We start from the raw sequence: 15,898 nt of genomic DNA on the forward strand, positions 1-15,898 counted from the left end.
AATCACCGATAAGCAAGTATGTTTGCAGCTAGGGAACATACAACTTATGATCCCCCTCTTTGCAGAAGGGGTGTTCCACTCGGGCCAGTCTTAGCTTTTGCTGCTAAAATGTTCAAGCACATGCATCACTCTTCCCTCTTCTAGTCAGGAATAACCAGGCAAACACACACCACATGCCCCTTCTCTTCTTCTCGGCCCAGACAGATATCCAGGAGAACCCAGTCACGGGGCTGATTCCAGCCCCATACGCTTTCCTTTGGGGTTTTTGTTGTGATGGCGATGGCTCGAGCACAGTCTGATTACAAACCATGTGATCCAGATACCAAGCCCATATGCCCCCTAACAGTATACATGTTGCTTGTGTAAACACACCAACCCTCTTCTGTCCCAGTGTACCCATGTGTCATTGGCACGGTAAGCTTAGACATCCACAGGCCTTGGCTACCTCCATACACCATAATGGTCAACCTCAACTTGTGTATTTTTTTAGTTTTTTTTTGCTAGGTGTACCTTTAATTCAGTACTATGAACACTAGGCTTTTCTCATTCAGTTTACAGACTTCAACTACCGTTCTTAAAATGCGCTCCCAAACTCGCCTGTCTGCTCTATTCACATACTTGTTGCTATGCTCGTGCTCTAATATATCTTGAAACCTGTATGGCCTTTTATTATTCAGCAGATGCTGCTGTTAACATCTGTAGAGAGCACCTCGAGCATCCGGCACGCTGCATTTAACGGCTACAACTTAATCTTTGGTCAAATATCTTACATGTTTGATGACGTGCGCTGTTTAATAACTGTAAGAAAATGCAAGCTTCTCTTCCAGGGGATCCTCATCAATAGTCATAAGCATTAGAATATTCCCGCCCATGTGCGGGACCCCGGAAACACTATATTATATGTGCCCCACATATATATATACACTCATATATAATATATATACATATATATATATATATATATATATATATATATATAAAAACATGCAATAGCAGCCAAATAAAAAACAGAGCTGAAATATGCTGTAAAGAATTTCCACCATACATGAGTAATAAGCATTATAAACATGAGAAAACAACACAAGGTTTGTTTCAGAAACTGTTTTAATGCTCAGAAAGCAGTAGAAATTCTCATAACTCACTGGAAGCATAGAAAAGCTCCCAGGCTGCATTGCAAACACACAGTCTAAAAAGACTGAAAAGCTAACCTGTAGCTGCATAGCAATAAACTGACACCGTGCCTTTAAGGCACCCATGACCCCCAGTATCCCATCATGCCTCAGGGGTGACAGTTAGGTCAGTTGTTCTTTCCGGCTCCTTCAGAGAAGGACCCTGGTTACACAGCTCCACTATTTTTTCTGTTTTTGACAGAAAAATACTTCACTTTTGACAATTTTTTGCTCTTACTTGACATTTTACATCTAGTTAAGTAAGATACTACCTTTTTCAGTCATTTTTGTAAACATTTTCTCCTGAGAATGCCTTCACTCTTTGACAAATGTCCTTCTTGTGGCAACAAGAAGGCCAAATCAGACAACCACGACGTCTGTATCCTGTGTCTGCCTGAAAAGCACGATCCAGGCACCTGTCCTCATTATGAACACCTGTCAGGAAGAACTCTGAAGGACAGGGAGAGGATTCGCATTTATGGCCTAGCTCATAGGTCATCAAGAGGAAGATCTCCGGTGAAGAAGGGCTCCAAGAAGACTCATACATCTTCCAGAAAGAAGTCTTCACTCCCTTCACCTTCAGCGTCGGGCTCGGCGCTGAGGAAAGAACCACCGGTGGATCATTCATCGTCTAAACTACCGTCGACGGCGGGCTCGCCATCGAGGAGAAGACCAGGTACGTCGACGACGTCTAAGGATCCAGTTCCATCGTCGAAATCCCCTCCGCCGGCGTCAACCGGGCGATGTCCGACGTCGAGGAAGGGAACTCCGCCGCCGTCAACCGGGCGACGGTCGGCGTCGAGATCCAAGACCCCTCCGCCGTCGTCAACCAGGCGACGACCGGCGTCGAGGGAGGTCACCCCTCCGCCGACGTCATCCAGACGACGACCGGCGTCGAGAAGTGTGACTCCTCCGCCGTCGTCAAAGAAACGGCGTTCGGCGTCGAGGACCAAGACCCCTCCGCCGTCGACAGGGAAAAGTCGATCGGCGTCGAGGAGGCAGTCTCCGTCGGTGTCTCGTCAGCTCTCGGCGTCGAGGGTGCCCAATACCCCTCCGCCGTCGTCGCACAGACATTCGACGACGAGGCAGAAAACTCCGTCGACGGCTGATCATCACCGGTCGACGTCGAGAGAAAGACCTCCGTCGACGACTGGACATCGTCACTCAACGTCGAGGCAGAGAGCTCCGTCGACGACAGGACATCGTCGTTCGACGTCGAGAGAGAGACTTCCGTCGACGACTGGACATCGTCGTTCGACGTCGAGAAAAAGACTTCCGTCGACGACTGGGCTTAGTCGTTCGACGTCGAGAGAGAGGGCTCCGTCGACGGCCGGTACTCGCCGTTCGATGTCGAGACAAAGAACTCCGTCGGCGGCTGATCCTCGACGTCGAGAGACCATACATCTTAGCATAGACAATCAAAGGCAAGATTGTTTGATCCGCCGACTCCCCGAAAGCACTCGACGACGAGGGAAGATCGCTCGACGTCGAGGTGTTCAGATGTGGTTATGGTAACGGAGTCAGCTTCCCGTCATTCCACTTCAAGGTCCTCTGACTCCTCGACTGCATCTTCGAAGTCCAGAAGTCCTGTGCGCAAATCTCCTGAGCGTCGGACAGACCCGTGGGCGGATAAAGGCAGACTGTCACCTAGATGGTACAGATCTCTTGAACATTGGAGAGATTCTGGGGCTGCAAAACGTATGCAGGACTATGCCAGCTCGCAGCACAGGTCTCCCCTTCAGGATCTGGTAGAGGAGATGGACAAGCATAGTCCTCCCAGGCGCAAATCTCCTGTGAGAACACCAACCAGATCTCCCAGAAGGCCCCGATCTCCCAGAAAAGAACCAGAGGATCGAGTCAGGTCTCGCTCTCCTAGACGGGAAGAGCGTTCGAAAAGATCAAAAGAGAGGAGGCACAGTGTTCACCGTAGACGTCGACGAACTCCGTCTACTTCATCTACCTCTTCTACCAAGTCTTCCAAGAGGGACTACTCCCCTACGTTGACGGACAGTCCTACGTCCAGATCCTCCCCAGTGGATGACATTGGCATGTATCTGGATGTCTTGCAAAGAGGAACTCAGAAGCTGAGCATTGAAATGTCTGTCCCTCAGGTTACAACGACAGTCATTTTTGAGACTTTACACAAAAAAGCGATCTCCCGTCCTCTGCTGCCATTAGTCCCGGGGATTATGGATCCTGTCAAGGAGGTGTTCCTAACTCCGGCGGCTATCAGAGCGGTGCCAGCCCGCATTCAGAAGAAATACAAACCGGCCTCTTCTGACCCGGTTTTTGTACGATCTGACCCTCCAGCAGACTCTGTAATTGTGGCAGCAGCGAGGAAGACACACGCAGTTGCCGGTTCCTCTTCAGTCCCACCAGACAAGGACAGCAAGACTCAAGACTCCTGGGGTCGGAAAGTTTGCAACTCAACTGCTTCGACTCTTAAGGTTTCTAGTGCGGCTGCGCTTCTGGGTCGATACGATAGAGCCTTATGGGACTCTATGGAAAGGTTCAAAGCCAAGCTGCCAAAAGAAGATCAGCAGGATTTTGAAGAGACCGTGACTGAAGGATGTCTGGTGGCGAATCAGATGATAAGCACGGCTGCGGATGGTGCTGTCCCTGCGGCGCATTCCTATTCACATGGGGTTTGTGCCAGGAGGTCGGCATGGTTGCGCCTTACAGGCCTGAAGCCGGATGCTCAGCATCGCATCCTTAATCTCCCCTTTTCGGGTTCTGCTCTCTTCGGGGAACATGCTGACGAGGAAATGACCCGAATGAAGACGGAGCTGGACACAGTGAAAGCGGTGGGCTTGGAGAAAAAGAAAGAATTCAAGCGCCGCTTCAAGACCAACAGGGGGAGAGGGGCTCAACAGAGGGTTCAAACCCCTCAGTGGTCCCAAAATAAGAACCAAGGGAAACCCCAGTTTCGAGGTAAACCTGGCAGAGGTAGAGGAGGTCATCAACAATCCTCTAACACCACAAGAGGAGGAAAAGCCTGAGCAGTGGCTTCCTCTGGCGCCGTTGCCCACTCCAGTGGGAGGAAGTGCTTCACAACACCTGGCAGAGTGGGTCAGCATCACAAAGGATCAGTGTGTGCTGAATATACTGCGCAAGGGATACAAACTACGTTTCCTTGCGCCTCCAAAGAAAATCCCTCCAAAGAGCGCTTACCCTCACCAACTAAGCTTGCTCCAAAGAGAGGTGAAAGTCCTACTACAAAAAAGAGCGATAGAGGAGGTTCCTCTCGCTCAAAGAGGAAAGGGAGTTTACTCCAGGTACTTTCTTGTCCCCAAAAAAGATCAGGAGGACAAGTTCAGACCAATACTCGACCTACGACTTCTAAACAAGGTCATCATCAGAGAAAAGTTCCGCATGTTGGCGCTTCACCAAATATGCCCACATCTTCAAGTCGGAGATTGGATGTGTTCGGTGGACCTGCAAGATGCGTACTTTCACATCCCAATTGCTCAACAACATCGCAAGTACTTGAGGTTTGTCGTAGGGAACAAACACTATCAGTACACAGTGCTACCCTTCGGTCTCAAGTCCGCACCACGAGTCTTCGCCAAATGCATGGCAGTGGTGGCGGCTTTTCTTCACAAGAAGGGGCTCTTCATCTACCCATACCTGGACGACTGGCTCCTAAAAGGTCCATCTCCAGTGCGGGTAAAACACGATCTACATCTGTGTCTTCTCTAGTTGCACAGGCTCGGCCTCCATGTGAATCTGGAGAAGTCAGTCCAGCGGCCTACACAGTCAATTCACTACCTAGGCTCCGTTCTGGACGCAAAAGTGGGAAAAGTGTTTCCTTTCGGAGGAGAGACTTTTTTCCTTGAACCAGAAATGTGGAATACTGCTAGAATCTCGGCTTCCAACAGCGCGACAAGTAGCATCCCTGCTGGGTTCCATGGCATCCTGCATCTTTCTCATCCCAAACGCCAGACTGAGAATGCGTCCTCTACAGCAGGCTCTGGAGGATCAATGGGACCAGGCGACAGGTCTTTGGGAGGATTGCATCAAGCTCTCCCAAGCGACGAAAGATGCCATCAAATGGTGGACACGGAGAAAGAATTTGCTGGTGGGGGTTTGGTTTCACCAGCCTCTTCCAACCCAGTCGATAGTGACGGATGCCTCTCTGCAAGGTTGGGGAGCGCACATGGGTCCGCTTCAAATTCAAGGCCAGTGGTCTGCGCATGAGCAGACATACCACATCAATATGCTGGAACTCAGAGCGGTATTCCTGGCTCTCAAAGCTTTTTTCCCAGCGATAGAGTCCAACTCAGTCCTAGTTCAGACGGACAATACGACCACCATGTTCTATCTGAACAAGCAAGGAGGCACAAGTGAACAAGCAAGGAGGCACAAAGTCTCGCCCTCTGTCTCGAGAGGCTCAGGCAATCTGGCTTTGGCTCCTCTCTCGAGGCCTTACGGTTGTGGCAGTACACCTTCCAGGCGAGTTGAACGTAAAAGCAGACGCACTCAGCAGACACTTCGAAGATCAGCCAGACTGGGTGCTAAACGACGAAGTCGTAGAAGAGCTTTTTCGTTGCTGGGGTCGTCCAACCATAGATTTGTTTGCAGACGACGAAAACTCCAAATGCCACGCCTTCGCGTCCAGGTTCCACCGGCCAGGGACTCAGGGGAATGCTCTACTGATGGATTGGTCAGGGACATTCGCTTACGCGTTTCCTCCCCTGGCTCTGATTCCGAGAGTAGTTTCCAAGCTCTGCAGGTCGAACATGGACATGATACTGATAGCTCCGGATTGGCCGTGGCAGTGGTGGTACCCGGATCTTCTACATCTGTCTGTGTGTCCACACAGACGACTCCCTTGCAGGCCGGACCTGTTGAGGAAGATGAACGGGAGGATAATGCATCCCAACCTCCCTTCACTGAACCTAACAGCATGGCTCCTGAGGTCCTGCAATACGGACATTTGAACTTGCCTCCTGAGTGCATGAACATTTTAAAGGAGGCTAAGAGACCTTCCACGAGAGCGTCCTATGCGTTCAAGTGGAAGAGGTTTTTCTTATGGTGTAGGGATCATCACCTTGATCCGACTACAGGACAGGAGGATGCCATCTTGCCATACCTCCTTTCCCTAGCGACTGCTGGTTTAAAATACGCTTCTATTAGGGTGCATTTGTCAGCCATAGTAGCATACAGAAAATCACCTGATCAGGTTTCTTTCTTTCAGGTTCCAGTGGTTAAGGACTTCCTCCAGGGGTTGAAAAAAGTGTATCCCCCTGTGCGAAATCCTTCTCCTCCATGGGAATTGAACCTGGTTCTATCCAGGTTAATGTCACCGCCTTTTGAGCCCATCCACAAGGCCTCTTTGCAACATCTCTCTTGGAAGGCGGCCTTTTTGGTGGCTATTACCTCTGCTCGCAGAGTCAGCGAGATTCAAGCTCTCTGTGCGAAAGAACCTTATACTGTCTTTCATCACAATAGGGTAGTCCTAAGGGCTCATCCGGCTTTCTTGCCTAAAGTTATTTCTGATTTTCATATAAATCAGTCCATTTCCCTCCCTTCGTTTTTTCCAAATCCTACGACCCCAGCCGAGCGGTCACTTCACTCCTTAGATCTTAAGAGAGTGCTCAAGTTCTATTTGGAAATGACCAAAGGGATTAGGAAAACGGATCAACTGTTTGTGAACTGTGGTTCAATGCGAACAGGTTTTCCAGCGGCTAAGAGGTCCATCGCGAGATGGATTGTCTCTTGCATTAAATTGGCTTATCAGCTTGCAGGCAAGCCTTTGTTGCAGTCACCCAAAGCGCATTCCACTAGAGGGAAGGCCGCTACAGTAGCCTTCTTGCACGACATTCCAATGTCGGAGATTTGCAAGGCTGCGACTTGGAAATCAGTTCATACCTTTACAAGACATTACTGTCTCGAGTCTGATTCCAGGGCCGATACTCAAGTAGGACAAGCCTCTTTGAGGAATCTATTTGGGTAGCCTACGGCCTGTACAAGCTTAGTAGTTACTAGGCTTAATATGGTTATTACTGTATTGTTACTCCTTTGCCCGCAGGGAGATGAGGTGAGGCTCGCTATTCTATTCTAATGCTTATGACTATTGATGAGGATCCCCTGGAAGAGAAGGATTAGTTACTTACCTGTAATCCTAGTTCTCTTCCAGGGGTATCCTCATCAAAGTCATAAGCAACCCTCCCGCCTCCCCGGGCAAAGGACATTCTTTAATAAGGAGATATTGTTAACCTATTTGTTACTGGGTTTATTTTCATTCTCCGAAAAGAACAACTGACCTAACTGTCACCCCTGAGGCATGATGGGATACTGGGGGTCATGGGTGCCTTAAAGGCACGGTGTCAGTTTATTGCTATGCAGCTACAGGTTAGCTTTTCAGTCTTTTTAGACTGTGTGTTTGCAATGCAGCCTGGGAGCTTTTCTATGCTTCCAGTGAGTTATGAGAATTTCTACTGCTTTCTGAGCATTAAAACAGTTTCTGAAACAAACCTTGTGTTGTTTTCTTATGTTTATAATGCTTATTACTCATGTATGGTGGAAATTCTTTACAGCATATTTCAGCTCTGTTTTTTATTTGGCTGCTATTGCATGTTTTATATATATATATATATATATATATATATATATATATATATATATATGTATATATATTATATATGAGTGTATATATATATATGTGGGGCACATATAATATAGTGTTTCCGGGGTCCCGCACATGGGCGGGAATATTCTAATGCTTATGACTTTGATGAGGATACCCCTGGAAGAGAACTAGGATTACAGGTAAGTAACTAATCCTTCTTGCATATTCTGAATCTTTTTTCCTGCAGAACCGCACGTCTTATCACAAAGTGAAAAATACATTGGAAAAGAAAGAAATTAAAAAATAAAATCAACGGATCTGCCTGTCTGGAGCATTGTAAAAAGCAGAATACAACAATATGAGCAGCTCTGGTGAGACGTTACAGAGGTGGCACAATTCAGAAGAGAGAGAGCATTTGAGTGAGAGTGTGTGTGAGCGAGAGTGTGTGTGAACGAAAGTGTGCATGCATGCATGCGTGAGTGTGTGTGTGTGTGAGAGCGCGAGTGGGCGGCAGAGATTTGTGCTTGTGCTAATGCTCTTAATATCAGCCGCGGGCAGGTACAAATGAATGTACAAAATGGAAAAAGTCAGAATGGAACCAAGCTCTACAATAACCCCATCTTTAGAAAAGCGCGTGACTGACAGAGGATAACAAGCATTTGCAATGTAATAGGACTCGCGTTTATGCGAGGCCTATTGTATTGGAAACGGGAGTATGGGCGGGAAAGATGGCACGGGGTCCGACAAGTCACAGACTGCTTGAGGGGGGCCGGGGAGACAGGGAAGAAAATAGTGTTTGGAGTAAAGGGGTCAGTAGCCATGGAAGGATTCAAATGAGGACATGGCAGTCATGAGGAGGGACTAACAAGCCTAAAACCAATCGGAAAGCCACATTAAGGACCTAAGCCAATGAAAAAGATGGGCAGAGAGTGGGCGGAGCTTCCACAAGGCTTCCCCACTATACTGAATACTGCATGCCTCCCAAAGCGAGCAGCGCATGCGCTGCAATGCTAGGCTTGACCCCAAAAATGACCCTGATATTAGCATGATTACTAATTCCTTGCTGTAATACCTCTGGTGTTCTCGCTGAAAATAATTCTTTCAGGTTATTTTGTGCACCTTCACCTTTGAAATATTATATTATTAGTACTATCCCACTATAGTAATTTGTTTCACTGTTAACTCTGATACTTCTAATGAGCAGGCTACTAAGGGAGAAATTGAGGCATTCTTTAACAGAACGACTCACATGCATACCAGCAGATGCTAGAGCAGCATTAGACAGACCTATAACTAAGGCGAAAATAAAGGGGGCACCTTCAATCCGGCATGTAACAAAATTCTGGCCCAGTTGGTTCGCCAAGTTGAATTTAACCAGACGTATGCATCGTTGGTTGCACCATAACTAGCAGAGATGTAGGCGATGGAAAGAGGCATGCTACCAACACCATTAGGGAGGTGCTGATAATATCAATACCAAGCTACGAAAGGAGGCCCTAGGCATGTCATCATATTGGCCCCTTTCTATGGGAAATTTGGATAATAAAATCCTTATAAGGATATAGTAGAATGCCTCTGCCCTTTCTTGTCTACCCCAATACATAGCGACCAAAATGGCTTCATTTTTAATAGAAGTACGTCACTAAAATATTAGGAGACTCTTTAGAGTCCTTTCCGACATGAGCTATGAGAGTTATCCTAGCGCAGTAATCTTGTCAATTGATTTACAAAAGGCATTTGACATGATAGTATGGGGCTATCTGTGTGCAGTGATGGCCCTGGGGATCGGCAGGGACAAGTGGTCACTTTATTATATGTGGATGCATGAGCAAGAGTTCGAACAGGTTACTGTATATCCTCCCAATACAAAATTTTCAGAGGAATCCGACCGGTTTTTCCACTGATGCCATGCTAGCAATCAATCAATCAATAAATCAATCAAACTTATCATTTGTAAAGCGCACTACTCACCTGTGAGGGTCTCAAGGCGCTGAGGTGGGGAATGCTGCTACTGCTCGAAAAGCCAGGTCTTGAGGAGTTTTCTGAAGGTCAGCAGGTCTTGGGTCTGCCATAGGTGGATGGGGAGGGTGTTCCAGGTCTTGGCGGCGAGGTGGGAGAACGATCTGCCACCAGAGGTCGCTCTTCGGAAGCGGGGGACTGTGGCGAGGGCGGCGGAGCAGAACTGGCAGGTGGGGGTGTAGAAGCTGAGTCGTCTGTTGAGGTACGTTGATCCGGTGTTGTGGAGTGGCTTGTGTGCGTGGGTGAGGAGCTTGAAGGTTATCCTCTTGTTGACCGGGAGCCAGTGCAGGTCTCTCAGGTGGGGTGTGATGTGGCTGAGGTGAGGGATGTTGAGGGTCAGGCGTGCAGAGGCGTTCTGGATGCGTTGGAGCCGTATCAGGAGTTTGGCCGAGGCTCCTGCATAGAGGTCGTTTCCGTAGTCCAACCTGCTGCTGACGAGGGCCTGGGTGACCGTTCTTCTCGTTTCAGTGGGGATCCACTTGTAGATCTTGCGAAGCATGGGGAGGGTGTTGAAGCAGGAGAAGGAGACGGCGTTGACCTGTTTAGTCATGGAGAGGGTGGAGTCGAAGATGACCCCTAGGTTGCGTGCGTGATCGGTGGGTGTTGAAGCGGTTCCCAGTGCGGTCGGCCCCCAGGAGTCGTCCCAGGCCGAAGGGGTGGATCCGAGGATGAGGACCTCCGTCTTGTCCACGTTCAGCTTCAGTCGGCTGTTCTTCATCCATTCAGCGACGGCCTTCATTCCTTCGTGAAGGTTGGTTTTGGCGGTGTGGGGGTCCTTGGTGAGGATCAGCTGGGTGTCATCGGCGTAGGAGATGATGTTGAGGCCGTGCCGACAGGCGACGTGGGCGAGCTGTGCCATGTAGATGTTAAACCGAGTTCGGCTGAGGGATGAGCCCTCAGGTACGCCGCCGATGCTCTCGTGGCTTCGGAGTGGAAGGGGGGAAGGCGGATGCTCTGTGTTCTGCCAGAGAGGAAGGAGGTGGTCCAGTCCAGGGCCTTCTCTTGGATCCCGGCGTTGTGGAGGCGTGTTCGTAGTGTCTGGTGGCAGACCATGTCGAAGGCGGCTGACCGGTCCAGGAGGATGAGGGCCTCTGTTTCTCCCTTGTCCAGCAGGGACTTGATGTCATCAGTGGCGGCGATGAAGGCAGTCTCGGTGCTGTGGTTGCTGCGTAACCCGAACTGGGAAGGGTCCAGGATGTTGTTCTCCTCGAGGTAGCGGGTCAGTTGTTCGTTGACGGTCTTCTTAATGACCTTTGCCGGGAACGGGAGCAGGGAGATGGGCCGGAAGTTCTTGAGGTCCTTGGGGTCCGCCTTGGGTTTCTTGAGTAAGGCTTTAATCTCGGTGTGCTTCCAGCTCTCCGGGAAGGTTGCTGTCTCGAAGGAGGTGTTGATGACTTTCCGGAGATGGGGTGCGATGGCTATGCTGGCTTTATTGAAGATGTGGTGTGGGCATGGGTCTGACGGAGATCCGGAGTAGATGGTGGTCATGATCTTGATGGTGTCTTTGTCGTTGATGTTGTTCCAGGAGAGCAGGCGGTTGGTGCGGATGGTAGTTGTGGGGGCGGAGGTCTCAGTGGTTGTCGGGGCAGTCGTGGTGTTGAAGCTGTTGTGGATGTCTGCGATCTTGCGGTGGATGAAGGTGGCCAGCAAGTTGCACAGGTCTTGCGAGGGTGGGACGCCGTTGGTGTTGGAGCTGGGGTTGGAGAGTTCCTTCACGATGTTGAAGAGCTCTTTGCTGTTGTGCGCGTTGTTGTCTAGGCGGTCTTTGAAGAAGGCCCTTTTGGCGGATCTGATGAGGTGGTGGTGTCTGCGGGTGGCGTTCTTGTGGGCTGCGTGGCTGTCCGGTGTTCATTCACGGAGCCAGATCTTATCCAGCTTTCAGCAGGTTTGCTTAGAGGCCCAGAGGTCTTCAGTAAACCAGCTGGCTTTCTTGTTGGTGTGACTGTTGGAGGGTTTCTTGATCGGGGTGAGGGTGTTGGTGCAGTCATTGATCCACTGTCTGAGGTTGCGGGTGGCGGTGTCAGGGTCGGTGGGGTCGGCGGGTGGGCTCTGGGTGAGGGTGGTGGTTAGCTGGTCTTAGGTGACTTTGCTCCAGCAGCGGTGGGGCACCTGTTGGGTGCGGTGGTGTGTGGTGGGTTTCTTGAAGGTGAAGTGTATGCAGCGATGGTCGGTCCAGTGGAGTTCGGTGGTGTGGTTGAAGGAGTCGTGGGGGCTTGCCGAGAAGATGGGGGGTCAAGCGTGTGACCGGTGGAGTGGGTGGGTGTTGTGACGAGTTGTCTGAGTCCGAGGTTGGCTAGGTTGTCGATCAAGGTGGTGAAGTTGTGGTTGTTGTTCTCGAGGTGGAAGTTCAGGTCCCCGAGGAGGATGTAGTCCGTGGAGGCGAGGGTGTGTGTGCTGACGAAGTCGGCGATGGAGTCGCTGAACTGTGGTCGGGGTCCGGGGGGTCTGTAGATGAGGGTTCCTCTGAGGGTGGTGTTGGGGTCGTTGTGGATCTGGAAGTGCAGGTGTTCGGCGGTGCTGAGGGTGTCGTCGGTGTTGGTCGAGACTCTGAGAGTGTTCCTGTGGACGATGGCGATTTCCTCCTCCTGCTCTGTTGGTGCGGTCCCTGTGGGTGATCTTGTAGCCTTCCGAGACGGCTATGGCTATGTCAGGTGGCGAGGCGGGGTTCAGCCAGGTCTCCGTCAGGAAGGCGACGTCTGGGGAGGTTGAGTTGAGTAGGTCCCAGAGTTCAACGGTGTGTTTGCGGGCGGAGTGGGTGTTGAGAAGGATGCATCTGAGGTGGTTGGGTTCTTTCCTGATGGGCAGCAAGGTGGGGCAGATGCTTGTGAAGCTGCAGTTCCAGCAGGTGAAAGCTCCGTGGATGCGCTTCGGGGCGGCCAGGAAGCAGGCGTGTGATAATCCGCTGTTGAGTGCATGTAGGGTTCTGGCATCGTAGCGGCGTCGGGCGTTGTGGCATTTGCGGGGTCCAGGGGTCATGGCGCTCGGCGCGGTCCAGGCATGGATGGGCACAGATGGGCTTGCCTTAGGCACTGCCTCCATATGAGGGAATGTGGGAGGGAGGAGCAGCTGAGAGGCGGCCACTTATAACCAGTAGTGGCTGCTACGGGACAGCAGCGGTGTTGGGAGGTGGGGTTAAAAAAATAAAATATTAACATACCTTACAGACGGCTGCCTCTCCACTGTCCTTCTTGCCACGACGCAGGAACAGGAAGCTCCTAGGCTTCCAGACTTCACTAGCCAATCACGACACTGCCTAGCAGCATTGTGTTTGGTCTGGGCACTGTGGTTCGGTGCTCAGATGGGGATTGGGGGCCTGTGCATGTTCTCCACCCAGGTTGTGCATTACAGCCAGAGGAGTACATGCACAGTGTGCATGAATGTTTGACCAGCCGTAGACAGCCGGCCAAACTGTTATGCGCAATTGGAGAGTGCCACTACTCCTCCCCTGCTCTGTGGGCAACCCTGCCCCACACCTACAGAATTGGTAGGGACAAATAAAATGATAAAAAAGGCTTTATTATCATTTTATTTTTCTTGTGGGGTGACACTTCTCCCCCTTAGAAGAGGAGCTGTTGCTGCTTATCGCACGCTCCACAGATCACTCCTCAGACGGATGTCAAAGCAGCAGCGGCTGCTATCTGGAAGCAGCAGTGGAGCGGTTTGGGGGGATTGGTTAACAAAAAATCAATTACGTCCTGACCGGCTTGCTTGCGCAGCCTCTCCTACATCCTCTTCCTGGCTTCTTGGGGGAGACATGAAGTACCGGGTCCCCTGCAGCGAATCACAATGTGGCAATGCAGCATTGTGATTGGTCTGAGCGCCATGACACGGCGCTCAGGCAGCAGCTGAAGGGGTGTGCCTGTTCTCCACGCAGGCTGTAATGCAGCCTGCATGGAAAACTCGGTATGTATGTGTGATTGTTTTGGGAGGCTCCGGGGAGCGGGCCAAGCACTCATGCTCACATAGGGATTGCAAACCACTCCACTCCTGTCCTTGCTCTGAGAGCAGCCCCACCATACAAAGTTGCCGCCACGGGGAAAAATAAAATAACTGAGTTATTATGATTTTATTTTTCCTTTTTTTTCCACTGCTAAAAGCAGTAGGGCGACACTCCTCCTCCTTAGTTAAGGAGCCGCCACTGCGTCAAAGTGCCCCTGATGAGAAACAATTGGTGACGCCAACTTCCCACACATGACATGGAGCTGCTTGACAGTAATAGTTTCAGGCAAGCAGTTACCTCCGAACTAGAGAATGCGTTGTGTAGAACAGGATGGCTCACGGCAGAAACTTGTTTGCTTAGCCTCTCCAAAAGTGACGAGTGGGCTACAGATTTCTTGGTCTAGCCTTAGTGATAGCCAGGCTGGATGTAGCAATTGACTTGAGGTCCCCTGAAGGTCCACTTTTCTTTAGATGGAACGAGGAGGTTATGTAAAGGGTGATGGCGGATGGTGCCTCCTTGAGCGCTGAGTAACGCTAGGTAATGCATGAACTCATTGCAGACACCTGGTGAAAGGTACATGAATCATTTTACAGTCCTGATGACTAGAACTGGAGGGCGCTATTTTTGAACCAACTGCTCCCACGAAAAGAGGCGATGGAAGGCATGAGTAGAATAATATCCTAATTACCATGCTTACCATATGGAAACTGTAAGAGTCTGGGAGTTGAGTCGAGCTGACTCTATAACTCATTTCGAGGCATCCCACGTTAGACAAGGATGAGAAAGATCTTGTGTTTTTTTTCTCGTCATGGTTATGTTTATTTTATTATCGTTAGTAGTTTGTAATTTTCATGATTAAATACTGTGAAAATTAACCATCGCTCCTCACAGGTCAAAGACGGCTACACCTCATTATAGTGCTGAATGTCCTGGTATACACATGCCTGACACGGATAGGCATCAACACAACCTTAATTTGTTTACAAGAATTTATGTGTAGCGAATGTCGGAAACTGACCAGAAATGTTTGAAAAGAAAAAAAAGAAAACTGATAATTCTAATTAAGTTGTTGCATATTATACTGTGTTATACACTTTTTAATTTCTATCCATGTTCACATGTTTTTCTGTGTAAAGTGCGCTGACTTTGGATTGGCTTAGTGTCCACTGTCCAAAAAGGAATCAAATAATTTCAAGATATCTTTGTTATGCTAAGTCTGATAATCTGCCAACATTTAGAGAAATTTGGCATGCTGCAAGAGTAAGAACATTAAACAAGTATCCCTATTGACTTGGCAACACTGGAAAACAATTGTTATTGAAGTATTGTAGACTTCACCATAGTTTCTTGGCTGGTTCTACAACCTCGTTAATGGTGTTATTACCTTGCTTATATTTGTGCAAAATAGGTTCGTTTCTGTGATAATGATTTCACCAATTTCCCAAGCATTGCTTCCAGTCAGGTAATGGCCAGGCATAATCACAACAAGCCATTCTGAATTAGTGGTTATAGCAGGCCCTTCTATCATGAATCGATTACCAACTATAACGGTGAACACTAGTGCAAAGCTTCTCGAAGCTTTGCACAAGTGCATCACATTTGTGCCAGTATTTCAGGGCTTTCAAACTTCGTCACCATTTCCATCATAATGTCCATCATTCTTTTGAACTTTCTGCATATAAGGCAAGCATTCAAGCCTGCAAAAGTGGCCACAGATGCTTGTGCGGCCTCTTTTCTAATACAGGGTAGCACTGGTGCACATGAAGCGCTAGCGCTATAATTAGAGGACGCTCCCTCATTTACATAGGGGCATGACCCCATGAAAATGAGGCAATCCCTTTGCCTCTGTTCCCACACCATATTACCGACAAGCTTGAAGACGCAAAAATGCCTTTAGAAGGTGCTCTGAAAGTGTGCCACAAGAAGATGGCACACTTTCAGTGTACCTCCCAAAGGCAGCCCTTTGGAGGGATGAATGGGAGTCCCATGGATCCCCCTCCCAGACATCCCCTTGCAGGTAGGTGCAGTCGCTCACTGCACCTGTCTGGAAGGGTATCTCTAATCTCCTTTAAAAGTGCAGGCGGGTTGCCACCTGCACAGAGAAACATGGAGCAGCTTTTAAACAGCTGCTCAGGATTTCTCTTGAATGCATTGACCTAAGGGCAGCGTGAGTTTGCAGCTGCCCTAAGGCAGCGCTTT

The 15,898-nt window shown here is 49.5% G+C and overlaps 1 protein-coding gene across 2 annotated transcripts in view; it reads left to right on the forward strand.

Annotated features, from left to right (window-relative positions):
- PLAG1 (PLAG1 zinc finger) overlaps window positions 1–15,898 on the forward strand; it is a 353,245-nt gene that overhangs the window by 226,823 nt on the left and 110,524 nt on the right. The gene's annotated exons all lie outside the window — the stretch shown is intronic.

Source organism: Lissotriton helveticus, chromosome 4_1 (genome assembly GCF_964261635.1).
Source record: "Lissotriton helveticus chromosome 4_1, aLisHel1.1, whole genome shotgun sequence".
In the NCBI taxonomy this organism is placed as follows: Eukaryota; Metazoa; Chordata; class Amphibia; order Caudata; family Salamandridae; genus Lissotriton; species Lissotriton helveticus.